The sequence below is a fragment of the Dipodomys ordii genome, unplaced genomic scaffold, assembly GCF_000151885.1.
Source record: "Dipodomys ordii isolate 6190 unplaced genomic scaffold, Dord_2.0 Scaffold88, whole genome shotgun sequence".
Lineage (NCBI taxonomy): Eukaryota > Metazoa > Chordata > Mammalia > Rodentia > Heteromyidae > Dipodomys > Dipodomys ordii.
Genome location: NW_012267304.1, coordinates 845,835 through 860,375, shown reverse-complemented (window position 1 = coordinate 860,375; position 14,541 = coordinate 845,835). Strand labels below are relative to the sequence as shown.

At 35.0% G+C, this 14,541-nt stretch overlaps 1 protein-coding gene across 1 annotated transcript in view; it reads right to left on the bottom strand.

Annotated features, from left to right (window-relative positions):
- Il1rapl2 (interleukin 1 receptor accessory protein-like 2) overlaps positions 1–14,541 on the bottom strand; it is a 1,034,228-nt gene that overhangs the window by 654,995 nt on the left and 364,692 nt on the right. The window lies entirely within an intron of this gene.

Below are 14,541 nucleotides of genomic sequence, written 5' to 3'. Positions count from 1 at the left end.
AAGCTGGGAAGGGATGTGAAGGGTAAACAAAGGAGGAGGCTGCAATGCTTGGTAAGAAATGTATGCATTATCCTGCCCATGTAATTGTAACTCCTCTGTACAGTATGTTCACAAATAAAATAAAATTAAATAAAAAAAAGAGCATGGGACAAAGGGTCAACCAATGCAATAGCGATATTCATAAGACATATATTGGAAATGAACTTTACAAGTTGGGGGGGCATTGGGGAGGAGGAAAAGTGGGAGAAAAACGAGGCAGGAGGTAACAATGTTAGAAAAGAAATGTACTCATTACCTTATGTATGGAACTGTAACCCCTCTGTACATCACCTTGACAATAAAATTAAATTTAAAAATAGGGCTTGGGTGTGGCTCAAATGTATAATATGTGCCAAGTAAGTACAGCCTTTTGTTTCAGCCCACAAATGTTGCTAAAAGCAAAAGAAAACTGTTTCTTAAAACAATGCAGTCTTACAAGGGCCTCATATGTAAAATATATTTAGAACTAAAAAATTAAATGCCCCAAAAACAAATGCTTGAAGAAACAACCACACCATTAACTGGGCAAAAGACTTAAAGAGAAACTTCTCTGAAGAGAAAATAAGAATGGCCAATAGACATGAAGTAATGCTCAACATCCCTGGCAAATGAAATGCAAAGAAATGCAAGTCAAAACAACATTGAGATTCCACTTCACCACAGTTAGAATGGCTATAATCAAGAAATCTAATAATAATAGATACTGGAGGGGATATGGCCAAAAGGGAACCCTACTCCACTGTTGGAGGGAGTGTAAACTTGTTCAACCACTCTGGAAAGCAGTATGGAGGTTCCTCAAAAGACTCCACATAGAGCTCCCCTATGACCCAGCAATCCCTCTTCTGCGCATTTACCCAACTGATCACAAACAAGGCCATACTAAAGCTACCAGCACAACTATGCTTATGGCAGCATTATTCACCATAGCTAAGATATGGAACTAACCCAGGTGCCCTTCAGTAGATGAATGGATCAAGAAAATGTGATATATATATATATATATATATATATATATTAATCTATATAATGGGATTCTATGCTTCCATCAGAAAGAATGATGCCGACCCATTTGTTAGGAAATGGAAAGAGTTGGAAAAAAATAATATTCAGTGAAGTAAGCCAGACCCAAAGAAATATAGGTCTCATGATTTCCCTTATTTGCAATAATTAGTATACATCTAGGAGAATCTTATCAGATGAGCAGAAAAGCTCAATAGCTATGTACATATGACAATATAATATAATGCTAAATGAAATGAACCCCAAGATATGTACACAAGGGTTTTTCTTTGTTGTTGTTGTTTTAAATGTACTATGTGATTTTTTTTTGTTTCTTTTGTATGTTCTTACCCCTGTGGTATATCCCCTGTGGTCCCTGTATTTGATTTTGGTACCCTGCATCTTGTATGTACAATTATCTAATTTGGGGATGGGAAGGGGAATAGCAAAATGCTGAAATAAGGACACAGGATGACCCATTGCAACAATGATACTCATAAGACACTATGTTGGAAACTAATTTACAACTTCTGGATGGGGGAGGGAAGGGATAGTAGGAGAAAAACAAAGAAGGCAGTAACAATATCCAACAAGAAATGTACTCATTACCTTACTCATATAACTGTAACCCCTCTGTACAGCATGTTTACAATAAAATAAAAAAAAACTTTAAATGTAAAAGAATGCAGTCTTAGAAGGAGAAAATTGAGGGGAGGGGTAACAAGTTAGACAAGAAATGTAATCACTACCCTACTTATGTAATTGTAACCACTCTGTACATCACATTGACAATAAAATTTTAAAATTAAAAAAATGTACAGCCTTGCTGTGTGCTAGTGGCTAATTCCTGTAAGGCCTAACTACTCAGGAAGCTGAAATCTGAGGGTCAGTGTTCAACGCCAGCCAGAACAAGAAAGCATGAGACTCCTATCTCCAAGTAAGCATCATAAAAGTCAGAAGTGCAGCTGTGGCTCAAGTGGTAGAGCATTAGTCTTGAGCAAAAAAAGCTCAGGAATAGCTCCCAGGCCCTGTGTTCAAGTCCCAGAACTGGCACAATTTTTTTACATGCATATAAATAAAACTCTCAAAGTCCATGATAGAATGAGAGTAAAAATTGCACCACAGCAGGTGATAAAACAGGAGGAAATGGATATAACATTATATTGTTGTTTTGGGGAAAAATACCTCTATTAGTTCTATGTAAAATTGGCACTTATTGGTTAAAAGGATGTGCCCAGATTTTCAAGGAAGCTATCCAATACACAATTCATCATTCACTCTTGAGACTGACTTGCTCTTATAAATCAACTAAAAACAAAAATAAAACTCTACATAAAAGATGGCAAAAATCACTTTGTAAAACAACATGAGGCCCTTAAAGAAAAAGATGGGGATGAAAAACTTGTATAATCTATAAAGTAAAAATAATACAATTAAAAATAATTATAGATAGTTTCTACAGAGAGTATGGACTTCCAGGCTAAACTTCTTTAGGGTAGTCAATAGAAGTTTCTGTAAGAACATCGTAAGAAACACTCTTATTAAAAGTTCAGTGTTGGAAAGTTAGACATAACAAAGAGATAACATTGGTATATCCTATCTCCATCTCACTACTTGCGTAATTGAAAAAAAAATTTCAAGTCAAACAAGTCTGATTACTCAAAGTTCTGTCACTCTTGTTTTGAAGCCTTACACAACGTAAACTTTATCTCTTTCATACTTGCAACTGATAATATGTCTTTTATTTTGAAAGCCTAGGACAACACTTTCCATTTCATCTGTAATAATGTGCTCCCAGCCTTCATTTTCAAAGTTTTATCAACAAAATCAATACTACTCATTTACATGTATGACATACACTTGCTTTTCAGCCCAACCCATATGAAGTCTAGAATGCATAGTGTAGGCCTCCTTGAATGCTCATTGTTAGTTCTTCTCTTTCCTTTACAATACCAGCTCATACATTTCATTCTCACTAAACTTCCACTGATTAGCAATGATCTGATCACTAATCAGTGTGCAGGGAAATAGGTGGTATATTTAAGATTGACTAGATACAGGAATGAGGGGATTTTTTTCCTGTCAAGGACCATTTAATTATTTGTAATATCATTTGCAGTCCATACAAAATTATTAGTTCAATGCAGAAGGCCTGGGGTAACCTCTGAAAAAGTATACAAGAGGCATGTGTTTCTCTGTCATGTATCAAACACTTTCACAGGCTTTATATAACACACAGGCTGATCCTCTTGCATAAGTAGATTAAACAGTAAACATTGTTAGTCTAGGTTCTAAACAACTTATCCCAAGCCATAGAAATTTAGCCTATTCCTCTTAGAAAGGAACTAATGAGGTCTTTGGTTAACTTGGAAAGTAACTAATGGGGTCTTTGATTAACCTCTCTGTATGTTGGCAGACAAGGAAAAGTTGAACCCAATCTGTTCTTGGTTCAGAGATCCAGATAATCTTTTTTTTTTATTTGCCAGTCCTGGGGCTTGAACTCACGGCCTGAGTGCTGTCCCTGGGCCTCTTTATTCTCAAGGCTAATGCTCCACAACTTGAGCCACAGCACTACTTCCAGCTTTTTTCTGAGTAGTTTATTGGAGATAAGAATCTCAAGGGAACTTTTCTGCCCAAGCTGGCTTCCAACTGTGATCCTCAGATCTCACCATCCTGAGTAGCTAGGATTATAGGTGTGAGCCACCAGCACCTGGCCAGAGATCCAGGTAATCTTAATGCCCAATAATTGATAAACTGATCTGTAATCTAGTGGAAAAATGTTTACTGTTAAGAGCATTGAGCAATTACCAGGAATTTACTATTTGATTCTTTAATAGGGCTGAGACTGCAGGGCTAAAGATCTGTGTCTTCTTTAAAATGTAAGGCCTACATGGTTGTTCTACAACAGTAATAGTCACAAAGGAAGTGATACTACTTTAATTAATAAACTTTACAATGGTGTATCTTACCTAGCCATATACCTGGGTAAAAAGTGAGGCCATATTTGAAAAATAATGAGCAAAACTCAGGGCTGGAGATGTGACCCAGTGGAGTGAGTGACCAACTGCAGTTTATTTAGTTCAACCCCAGTGCTGCCAAAAAACCCAAAAAACCCTAATATGTAAGTTTTAATTCAGTGCTAAACATCCAGTATTAATGTGGCATTAGTTTTAGACACAGACTAAAATTTTGTGGCCAAATGATGTGAATTTCTAGGAGACATTTCCTCTCAGGTTTATGTAAAGGCTCATATGCAGTGAGGCATAAAATACTTTATTTTATGTATCTCATTCTCTTTTCCCCTTCATTCTGCAGTAGTTCTGATCAAAGTTCATCAAGAGCAACACAAATACAGGGAAAATAACATTTACTACAGCTTCTCAAAATGAACAGGATTAATCATAGCTGATAATTGCATTTGCAAATGATGATAATACATCATATAATCTCATTAAAATTTGAAGCACCTTGGCTTTTAGAGAGACAAAACATGGAAAAATTCCACATTAGATAAAGATAAAATTCCCTATGTGTCTGTAACCTCAGAATGAATTTCCTTTAGTTGTCTTGTCTCTTAACTATTCAGAATGAGACTAAAATTTCACAGAGAGGAGAATCAGAAATCATTGTCTGGAGATTCTGTTTCTCTACCAAAACTCTGCTCATTACCTAAAGGTAATAATATTGTAATCTTTGATATTTGAGAGAAATTATATGCAAACTTGGTCTATAGAGCCTAATCTTGAGAAAGCCAAATGTTCTCTACATTATTCAAATTAATGTAGTTTTAATAAAGTTTGGTAACAAAATTGAGATCATTAGATGTTGACTGTGTTTTTAGAGTTCAAAGTATTTTAGTGGAACTAGGTATTATACAGCAAACTAGAATGGTGAAACAGTAGGTCTAGAACATAAGCAACAAAAGGAAATGGAACATACAAAAAAGAGAAACATAGAAGCATTTAAGGTAAAAATTAGCGAAGTATAACCCCTAATATGATAGAATAGTGCTTCACATACATTACAGCACATAAAATAGCAGGAAGATTGTATTCATATTCACATTGTGTTTGAGTAAGTCTGTGCTAGAGCCTGTGATTCTTGTTTATAATCTCACAGTAGTTTCTATTGTTTGTCAAATGGACCACAGACATAAACATGTTTATAGACAGCTAAGTTTTAAAAACTTTATTTGTTTGCATTAGTTGCATAAAAATGAGCTTAATTGTGATGTTTCTCATACAGGCATATAACATACTTTGTGGAGTAATCTCAAGTGTTATCTATCAACTATGTTGGCTATTTCAGACTGACATCATTGAAATTCATTCATCACTATCCTGTGTGAGGCAGTGTACAAGGACACAAAAGGCAAAACCTCTCTCCCTCTTTTTATTTAGTTTCTAACATATATGGACAGTCAGAGTTGGAAGCAGATTTTCCTGATAAGATTGAAATAATTCTTTATGTTCAGATCTGTCTGTATACCTTCTTTGAACATGATATTGAAATAATTTCTGAGAAGTATCCAAAGAAGGTATATCAACTAAGGGAGTAGAAGGTTAAGGGAGTGAAATACATGCATGGATATCTGACTTAATTTAGCATTCTGGAGCTATTTCACAGGTAAAATTTTTCCATTAACATTAAATAAAGCAGTTTTCTTCTGCCTCATTCAGAGACAACAGCATTTTAACCTTGAACAAAATGTGTAAATTGAATTAGTAATATCATCTCACATTATGTAGATGAAATCTTACAATATGTAAAAGACAGGTATAGTGTATACCTTTTTAAGACAAATTTCATTAATCACTGGGAATAGAGGTACCACAAGATCCATATTAACTGGGTGGAAATAAGAGTTAGGGTCTCCTCAGAAGTTTCATCCTTCAGTACACTTTTAGCATTTCATGCAAATATGAATTGATACAAATAATTGCATACCTGGACTTTGAGTGGTACATGATCTTCAAAATTTTTCACTTTAGCATCATTTTCAATGTTAAATATGGGTAGAATTTCAACAAAAATGAAATTATATAACTGATTTCTCTAAGAGCCATTCATCAATTTTACCACAAATTCAACCTATTCCAACCTAAGAATGAAGTAAGTTATTTTCATGTTAAAGACATTAGTCACTACTAATATGACTTTGAAATACAGCTACCAGCTTTGACTTCCCCTCCTCCACTATTTTACATAATATTCCACCCACCTTTCAAGCTTCTTATCCAAGTCATTCATCATTTGAAATCCATTTATCTCTCCTTTTCTATTACTTGGAGTATGAAAACCACTTTACCAGTAGAGAGATATGAAAGCAAGATAGCAAGACATTCAACTGGAATAGTAAATGGTTGCCTTTCTTTGGTAGATCATCTAGAACACATACAGGCAATGTAATGAAGTACGAAGAATTGTTCCTTCTTCCATCCTTGCCAAGAGACTGAGTTATAGATCAGCAATGCCAATAGAAATAGAAACCTACAACAGGAAAGTTGAAACATGGGGAAGGAAATTATGGAACAGTATACAGAGAATAAAATAATCTTTCTTCACTTAATATAATTTTTCCAAGTTTTTCCTAATGTGATTTTAGGAAAATGAACCCTTAGATATGTATTTTAATGCTTTTTTATTTCATGCATTTGTTTCTAATGCATTTATAAGATTATCTCTTTGATGCTTTGTATGTCCCTCCTCCACAGTATAACCCCTGCTTTCACTATATTTGATGTCAGTATAACTTGTGGAGGAGATGGGGAAAAACAAGTCGTTTAAGGATACAGGTGGACCTGTTGCAACAATGAGAAGTACAAGGTTATGTGGAAAACGAGCTTTACAACGTTGGTGGGGAGAGGGGGGAGGGGGGAGGATTGGGTGGTGGAGAGGTAGGGGGGAGGCTGGGAAGGGATGTGAAGGGTAAACAAAGGAGGAGGCTGCAATGCTTGGTAAGAAATGTATGCATTATCCTGCCCATGTAATTGTAACCCCTCTGTACAGTATGTTCACAAAAAAATAAATTAAATTAAAAAAAATAATCTTTCTTTAAATTTTTGATGTGTATGTGTGTGTGAGAGAGAAAGACTGAGACAGAAAGAGGGAGAGAGACTGAGACAGAGACAGGGATAAAACATAACCTAAACATGTGAAAAATTGCTAAACACTGAAAGCCCAAGAGTGTAGGAGTACTGGTGGGGAGTCCTAGTATGGCAGAAGGTGAATGGCTAAACAAGTAAATATAAGATAAGAAACCAAGGGTGTTCTCACATTATAGCAACACAGTGTCATAGTAATTAATCTCATCCCACAACAGGAAGAAGTCACTCATCCCATGACAACCCATTAGTTCTTCAGTGGCATTATATTTTCAGTGACCTAATTACCTTTCAAATGCTCCAATGCTTTACAACCATCACAGGGGCAATCAAATTTTGATATGAGCTTTGAAGGACACAAATCATAGCATAATATGAAATCAAATTCTTAAATGTAAAATCCTAAATATTTAGTATTTTAAGAAGTATATGGAACTCGAATGAAATTCAGAATCTACATTTTGGGTGATAATTAAATATTCAAACTTTTATCCAAATTACTGTCAATTCTTGGATGACTCATTAATTTTAGAGTTCATCTCAGATTTCACTCTCATTTTTTACTGGATACCTAAAGTAATGCAAAGTAATAGAAATTAAGTAATATGTTGGATGTAGATTTAAAACAGATGTGTATTCTATATTAAGGAGACACTGAAAGAGTACAAGTAATTTAACTATATTGTGGGTGATTTTCCTGTTCAAAGCTGATATCACTACAATGGCAAAAAGGCATTTAAAAATTCTACAGATCATATCTCCTCCATCCTTACTAATACTTTATGTGATGAATCTATTTGTTTTGATTTTTGTTTTTGCTTTTTCCAGTCCTGGGGCTTGAACATAGGGCCTAGGAGCTGTCCCTGAACTCTTTTGTTCAAGGCTAGCACTCTACCACTTGAGACACAGCTCCACTTCTGTTTTTTGGTTGGTGGTGGTTAATTGGAGATAATTATCTCACAGGCTTTCCTGCCCAGGCTGGCTTCAAACTTTGATCCTCAGATCTCATCCTCCTGAATACCTAGGATTACAGGTGTGAGCTACCAGGACACAACAATGTATTTCTTTACTGATTACAATAATTACTTAAAATTAGTGTTACGTAAAACCTTAGAAATTTTACATAGGATCTCAAGTACTATAAATGATAGATAGGGTGTTTAAAGAACATTACCCTGAATTTGTCAGGGTTCTGTAACAATATAAAACAAAGTTTTCTTTAACGTTTTTCTTCCCCTAGAATACTTTTAAAAGGACATCATTCATAGAATCTCAAAATATGGGCCTTTAGATACAGGAATAATATATAATGATTTGGGTGTGAGTACATTGCAAGATTTGAGGTAGTGGCTATTGACATTCTTCATCCTGAAAAGGGAAGTATTATATAAACAATACAAATGTCACCATTATAAACATAAGGTTTACAATTTTCTTTCCCAGAGAGTTTTAGACCATCGTTTACAAGATTTAAAACATTCAAATTTTGGGACTTCCCAAATGATTCTAAGACCTTCTTCTGAGTCTTCCTTATATGTAAGGCACAACTTCTGTATCACAAAAGGTATTATTTAAGTGGAGTTTGTGTCTGCCTAGCATTGAGAAAAGCAAAAATTGTGAAATGGATGGACTTTCAGTGTATCTTATATATGTTAGCTCTTCTTTTCATTCTCTTCTTTTGTCAGGCTTATCTTTATTTTACACTCAAATTTGTTCTGTGATATTTTCCTGTCTCCCTGTAAACTTAATGTTTTATTCCTTGAAAAGATCTCCCTTTGTCCTGCCGTGCTTTTTTGCATATAGCACGCCTGACATAGAAGGTCTCTTTAGTTCCTATTATTTTTATTGGTAGATGACAGGCAGAAACCTCAGGACCCTATTGAAGGAACTTTAATGCTTTGCATTTCTATTCTGTGCTGTTTCCTGCTTGCAGTCATTCAATTTCACACAGCTCTTACTGCAATCTTCCCAAATTCGTTCTGCAGAAACTCATCACTTTTATTTTTACCCCCTTTGCTTTTACTTTGGTCCCAATTACCAACCTAACTAGATTCTGATTTCTGTTCACTTCAGGAATCCCCTTACTTTCACATCATCTTTCAGTCTTTTCATATGCAAACCTGAGCTTATGAATTGCTTCTGTTCTCTCCCCTGAGTTTACCTACTGTGTAATAAGAAAGCCCTTTACCATGTCCTTGTTACATTGCTGGGTGTATTTCATTAATATCTCATGGTTAGAACTGTAGTCACCAAACTTTGTTTTGACAGATGCCTAGTTGACCTGCTAAGTTCATTCTACTCAGAATCAACATTTGTCAAATGCATTTGTTTGGTTTTTTTTTCTTGTTAGGTCATAATTATTCTTGAGTCTGTTTAATTTAAGCATTAAACCATTTCATCATCTTCTGGTTAAAAAGGTTTACATAGAAAGCTTCAGATAGAGACAGGACAGACACACTGTAATAAATGAAACATGTTGAGCCCCATAAAGGCCACTTTCCTTGCAGATAATCATATTGATTAACTATGTCAAACAAAAAAACTATGCATAGAGTCAAGCTGAAAAGGACTGCCCAGAATTCTAGAGTCTAGATATATTCACCTGAGTGGTACAGACATTATTCTTAGATTACAGTGGAAGGCAGTGTTAAGAAGTTAAGTCACAAAGGCAGTTGACTTCAAGAAGATTCAGTGTTCAGTAACATCACAGGACATCTCTAAAGGTGGTTATGGCCAATTGTTAGTGCTAACCTTGCAGCAGCAGATTAATTGGCATTGTTGAGCGCTGGGTAAAGGAGAGAAAAAGTATAAAAGAAATGGGAAACTGGTTACTTTTTTTTTCCTTGCCAGTCATGCAGCCTGAACTCTGGGACTGGGCGCTGTCCCTCAGCTCTTCAGCTCAAGGCTAGTACTCTAACACTTGAGCCACAGTACCACTTCCTGCTTTTTTTGCTTATGTGGTGCTGAGGAATCAAACCCAGGGTCTCATGCATGCAAGGCAAGCACTCTACCACTAAACCACCTTCCCAACCCCGTTACTTCTGTTTTGATAAAGGCAAGGATTTGGTCATGAGGACAAAGCAAGAGGCTGAAGGGAACACTAACTTTCTGTTTCCTCTGTTTAAGGACCATGTTCATGTTTACTGGAACAATGTCCCTTCTATGTGGGCTGAACACAGAGAGAGGGAGCAGATCAGGCTTCTCATTATAGCTGGAGTTCAATACTGAAAGATTCTTGTGGTTAATAACTATAATTTAGTTTTAATCAGCATGTAGTTCAATGGACCTTGTATAACACCTTGGGACTAGATTGACTGATGTCAGTAATAGGCTCATTTTTCATATAATATTCAATATTTAGAATATTCAAAAATGTAAGAGGTAGACCTGCTTGACAGGATTTCAAAAAGTTTCTTAATTCAAATTTAGGGTTTTTTTGTATGTCAATCAATATAGCTATTGATTACATGAGAATGTTTCTTTAGAAAAGAGACAGGGTCACTAGGGAAATCATCATTACTAGTTTTTGAACACTAATAAAATGACAATGATATCAACAGTGAGACTAGAGTCTAATGATGGTATGATGAATACTTATAGAATACTACAGGTAAGGTCAATATTTCCTTAGAAGTCAAGCAAACCCCAAAACCATAGAGTTATCTTCAGTTTATGCCTACCTTTATGTTGTCCCATTTTCAGTTGTGTCACTAATAACCAATTGAAACAAATGTATAAGTACCAATGTGAAATTGATTCCGAATTGCAATTATATATGAGTGATATATACACTTCCTCTGGAGTTTGGTCTAGTTTAAGAAAATAACGTGCCAACAGGAACTTTGAAGAAGTATTAATAAAAGTATTGCTGAGAAAGCATATTCCAAAATTAAAATCTATTCAAATTGAGAAGTAAAGAAAGAAAGAAAAAGTTGAGGAGAGATAGAAGAGGTAAAAGAAGCAGAGATACTCAAAAGAATAAGACACAATGACCTTAACATACCATTTTTGGACATGGTATAAAGGACTATAAATTGATATATCAAAAAAATACTTGCACACAGATGCTTGCTGCCTCTCTGTTCACAATAGCCATATGGCGGAATAAATCAAAGTGACCAACAATAGATAGGTGGATAAAGAAAATAAGGAAGATTATATATACCATGGAATGGTACCTAGTAATAAAGTGTCATTTATATGCTGGAACAACATCATGTTGCATAAGATAGGCCAACCTGAAAAACCCAAAGTGCTATGTGTAAAGGAAAGAAATGGTATGAATGGGAGAGGTAATTAAAATGATGAAATGTAAGACTAAGTGTTAAAAGATGAAGTAGGACATTGGAAATACCAAGTATGCAATTAAATGTTTGCTCTATAAATATGGGGATAGAATTTATTAGAATATATTAGAACTAAAGCAATCTTGGGCTAAACTTTGGTCCATACTCTGTTTGTCACACAATATGCATACCACTGTGTAGAGAAACATAGGATACCTGAAAAGAATCATATACATTTCTGTTGTAATAGACTTGTACACTAAAACCAATGCTTAGCAGACCAGAAAAAGTGAGCATAATGTAACATAAAGTAATCAAATATTTTCTATGACCTAAACTATGCAAATTATTAGGAACAGCTTTTTTTAATCCCTTCTGTAAATTCTATACATTACTGGAGAAAACCACAAAATTGTGCAGATCAGTCTCAGATTAAATGTGAAGCTATGAATCTAAAATGCCACAAAACATTGCCGGAGGATGTTCCCACACCCTCATATGTTTATTTTTTCACTTTGAAAAAAATAGTTCACACTTTCCCTTATTTCAAACCAGCTGTAATAGCTCATTTGTCTGCTCTTTTCCTCCCTTCCTCAACCCATTCTCCCCCACTTCATATACACATAAACTTTTGCCACATTTTTTGCCTTCTACTGCTGCAATGAGTAATGTATGCACTTTATTGAGATGTATGAACTTTATTGAGATTTCTGAAGACATTACTGCTGCAGCTTTCCTTTTGCTCTTTTGGGTAATCCTTTCCCTCTATGGAAAACTTCCCCTCTGCCCTTAAAATACTCTGATAGCTCCTATTTTGATAAAACACATCCAAAATAATTTGTCTTTATTGCTATAACTTCCTTTAGCTAATCTCCCATTCTTGTTTTCTGAAAGCAAATCTTCTTCAGAGTTATGATATTCACCATCTCTCCATTTTTGTAAGACGATCTCCTTTTTCTTACTACAGTAGGCTTCTGCTGCCACCACTGAAATAAGACCAATAATCTCTACGTTTCTGTAGTAGTCAGACCTTTTGTCTGACTATGAACAAGTTCATGGAGAAGGATTTATTTTGCTCATAGTTTCAGCTCACATTCCATAGCTTTGTTGATTCTGGGTTTCTGATGAGGAAAAATACCACAACCACAGAGGCTACTTACCTCATGGCTGACAGGAATCAGAGAGAAAGGAAAGGACATGGCTGAACAGGTATAACCTTCAAAGGCATACTCCACTGTCCTACTTCTTCCAAATAGACCCTACCATCTCCCCAGATAGCACTGCCAGCTAAGTAACAAGCATTTAGCTCATTAACTTATAGGAGCCATTTTAAATATTAACTATAATACTTGCTGTATAGAATGTTCTTTCTCTAATTTGTTCTTCCTTGATTTCTGAAAAGCATAACTTAGTTGACTAGTCTTTTCTTATAGTAACACATTCTACATTTACCTTCTGTATTATCTATTCCTTTTTTACTCATAACTCACCAGACAATCCTTCTTTATTGTATTTGGTGGAGTCTCCTTTTGAGTTCAACTTCTTTATGGTGACATTCCCTAGCCTCTGTCTTTGGCCTCTTCTTCTTTTTTTTTGGCCTCTTCTTGCTTCTATCAACTATTAGTGTGTGACAGACTATCCCCAAAGATGGTATTTAAACCTATACAATTATGAATCTTTTTTGAACTCAGGATAATGCAATCATTTGGCTTGCTTGCTCTACTCTGCTCTACCACCTGAGTCATGCTTTCAGACAAGGTTTTTGCTGATGATTTTGGAGACAGTTACTCAGATTTCTCTTCCTGGGCTGGCTTCAAACAGAATTCCTTCAGATCTCAGTCTTCTGAATAGCTAGGATTACAGGCATGTGTTACTAATGCTGCACCGTAATTTCTTTTTTATTATCATTTTTAATTCTTCAAGTAATGATACAAAGGGGTTTCAATTCAACATGTCTGTTTATGAATACAATGCATCTTGATCCATGTTATGTCTTTCATCATTCTCCCCAATTTCTCCCAACCCTACTCATCCCTTCAATTTTCTTACTTGCATTCTTACATATATATATTGAATATTATGGCTGTATTTTTTCCATCCAGTTCCACTTCATTTATCTTTTTAATTTTGGAGGGCTGGACTTAAGGTTTGAATTCAGGGTCTCAGTTTTGCTTGGCTTGCTTGCTTGGCTGGCAATTGACCTCTTGAGTCATGCCTCCAGCCTTGACTTTATATATCATTTTAACATCTTCGCCAAATTTTATCTTAAGTTAAATTGCCCACTTGACACATTTGTTAGGATATTTAGCAAGTATCTAACATTTTAGACCTCTAATGCAAAATGCTTGACTTCCATCCTCAATTTCTATGTCTTTTTTACGGCATTAAATACTAACTATATACATAATTGTACTACCATTATTCCAGTCAAAACTACCACTATAAATTTCTAACTATTGTGTGAACCTCTTAAATAATTTTCCTGATTTAAGTGTTACCTTCTTCAAATTCTTTCTCCAAACAATAACACAGTTATCATTGAAAAGAACTAATCTCATATCACATTCTTGCTTAAAATCTTCCAAAGAAATGTTGTCCAGTAGAAATATAATGTGAGACACAAATGTGAGTCATGTACATATATTTTCTCACAGGCATATCACTAACAATATTGAGAAATGGGTAAAACAAACATTTAGTTTAACCCAATATCCCACAAAATGTTATCATTACAATATTTAGCTTTCATAAACTTATCAGTGAAATAATTTACATGCTACTTTCATAGTAAGTCTTGGTATATTTCATTTTGGAACACCTACATTAGAAGTGTTTAATAGGCACATGTTAACAATTGTTTTCATATTAGTGAATTTCTAGATAATTCTCTTCATATAGTATAAAATCTATTAAATTCACAAAATTACATATGAACCAATTCCTGTCTACCCCATATCCTTCTAGTCTCTCCTGTTGCCCACTATCACTCATTTACAGAGGCTTATCTGACCCTAAGCTCGTGAAGTTTTTTTCCCCTCTCTTAGGTCTTTTGTCTTTAATGATACCTCTTCCTGGGATGGTCTTTCTCCATAACTTATTTGTCTATTTGTAAT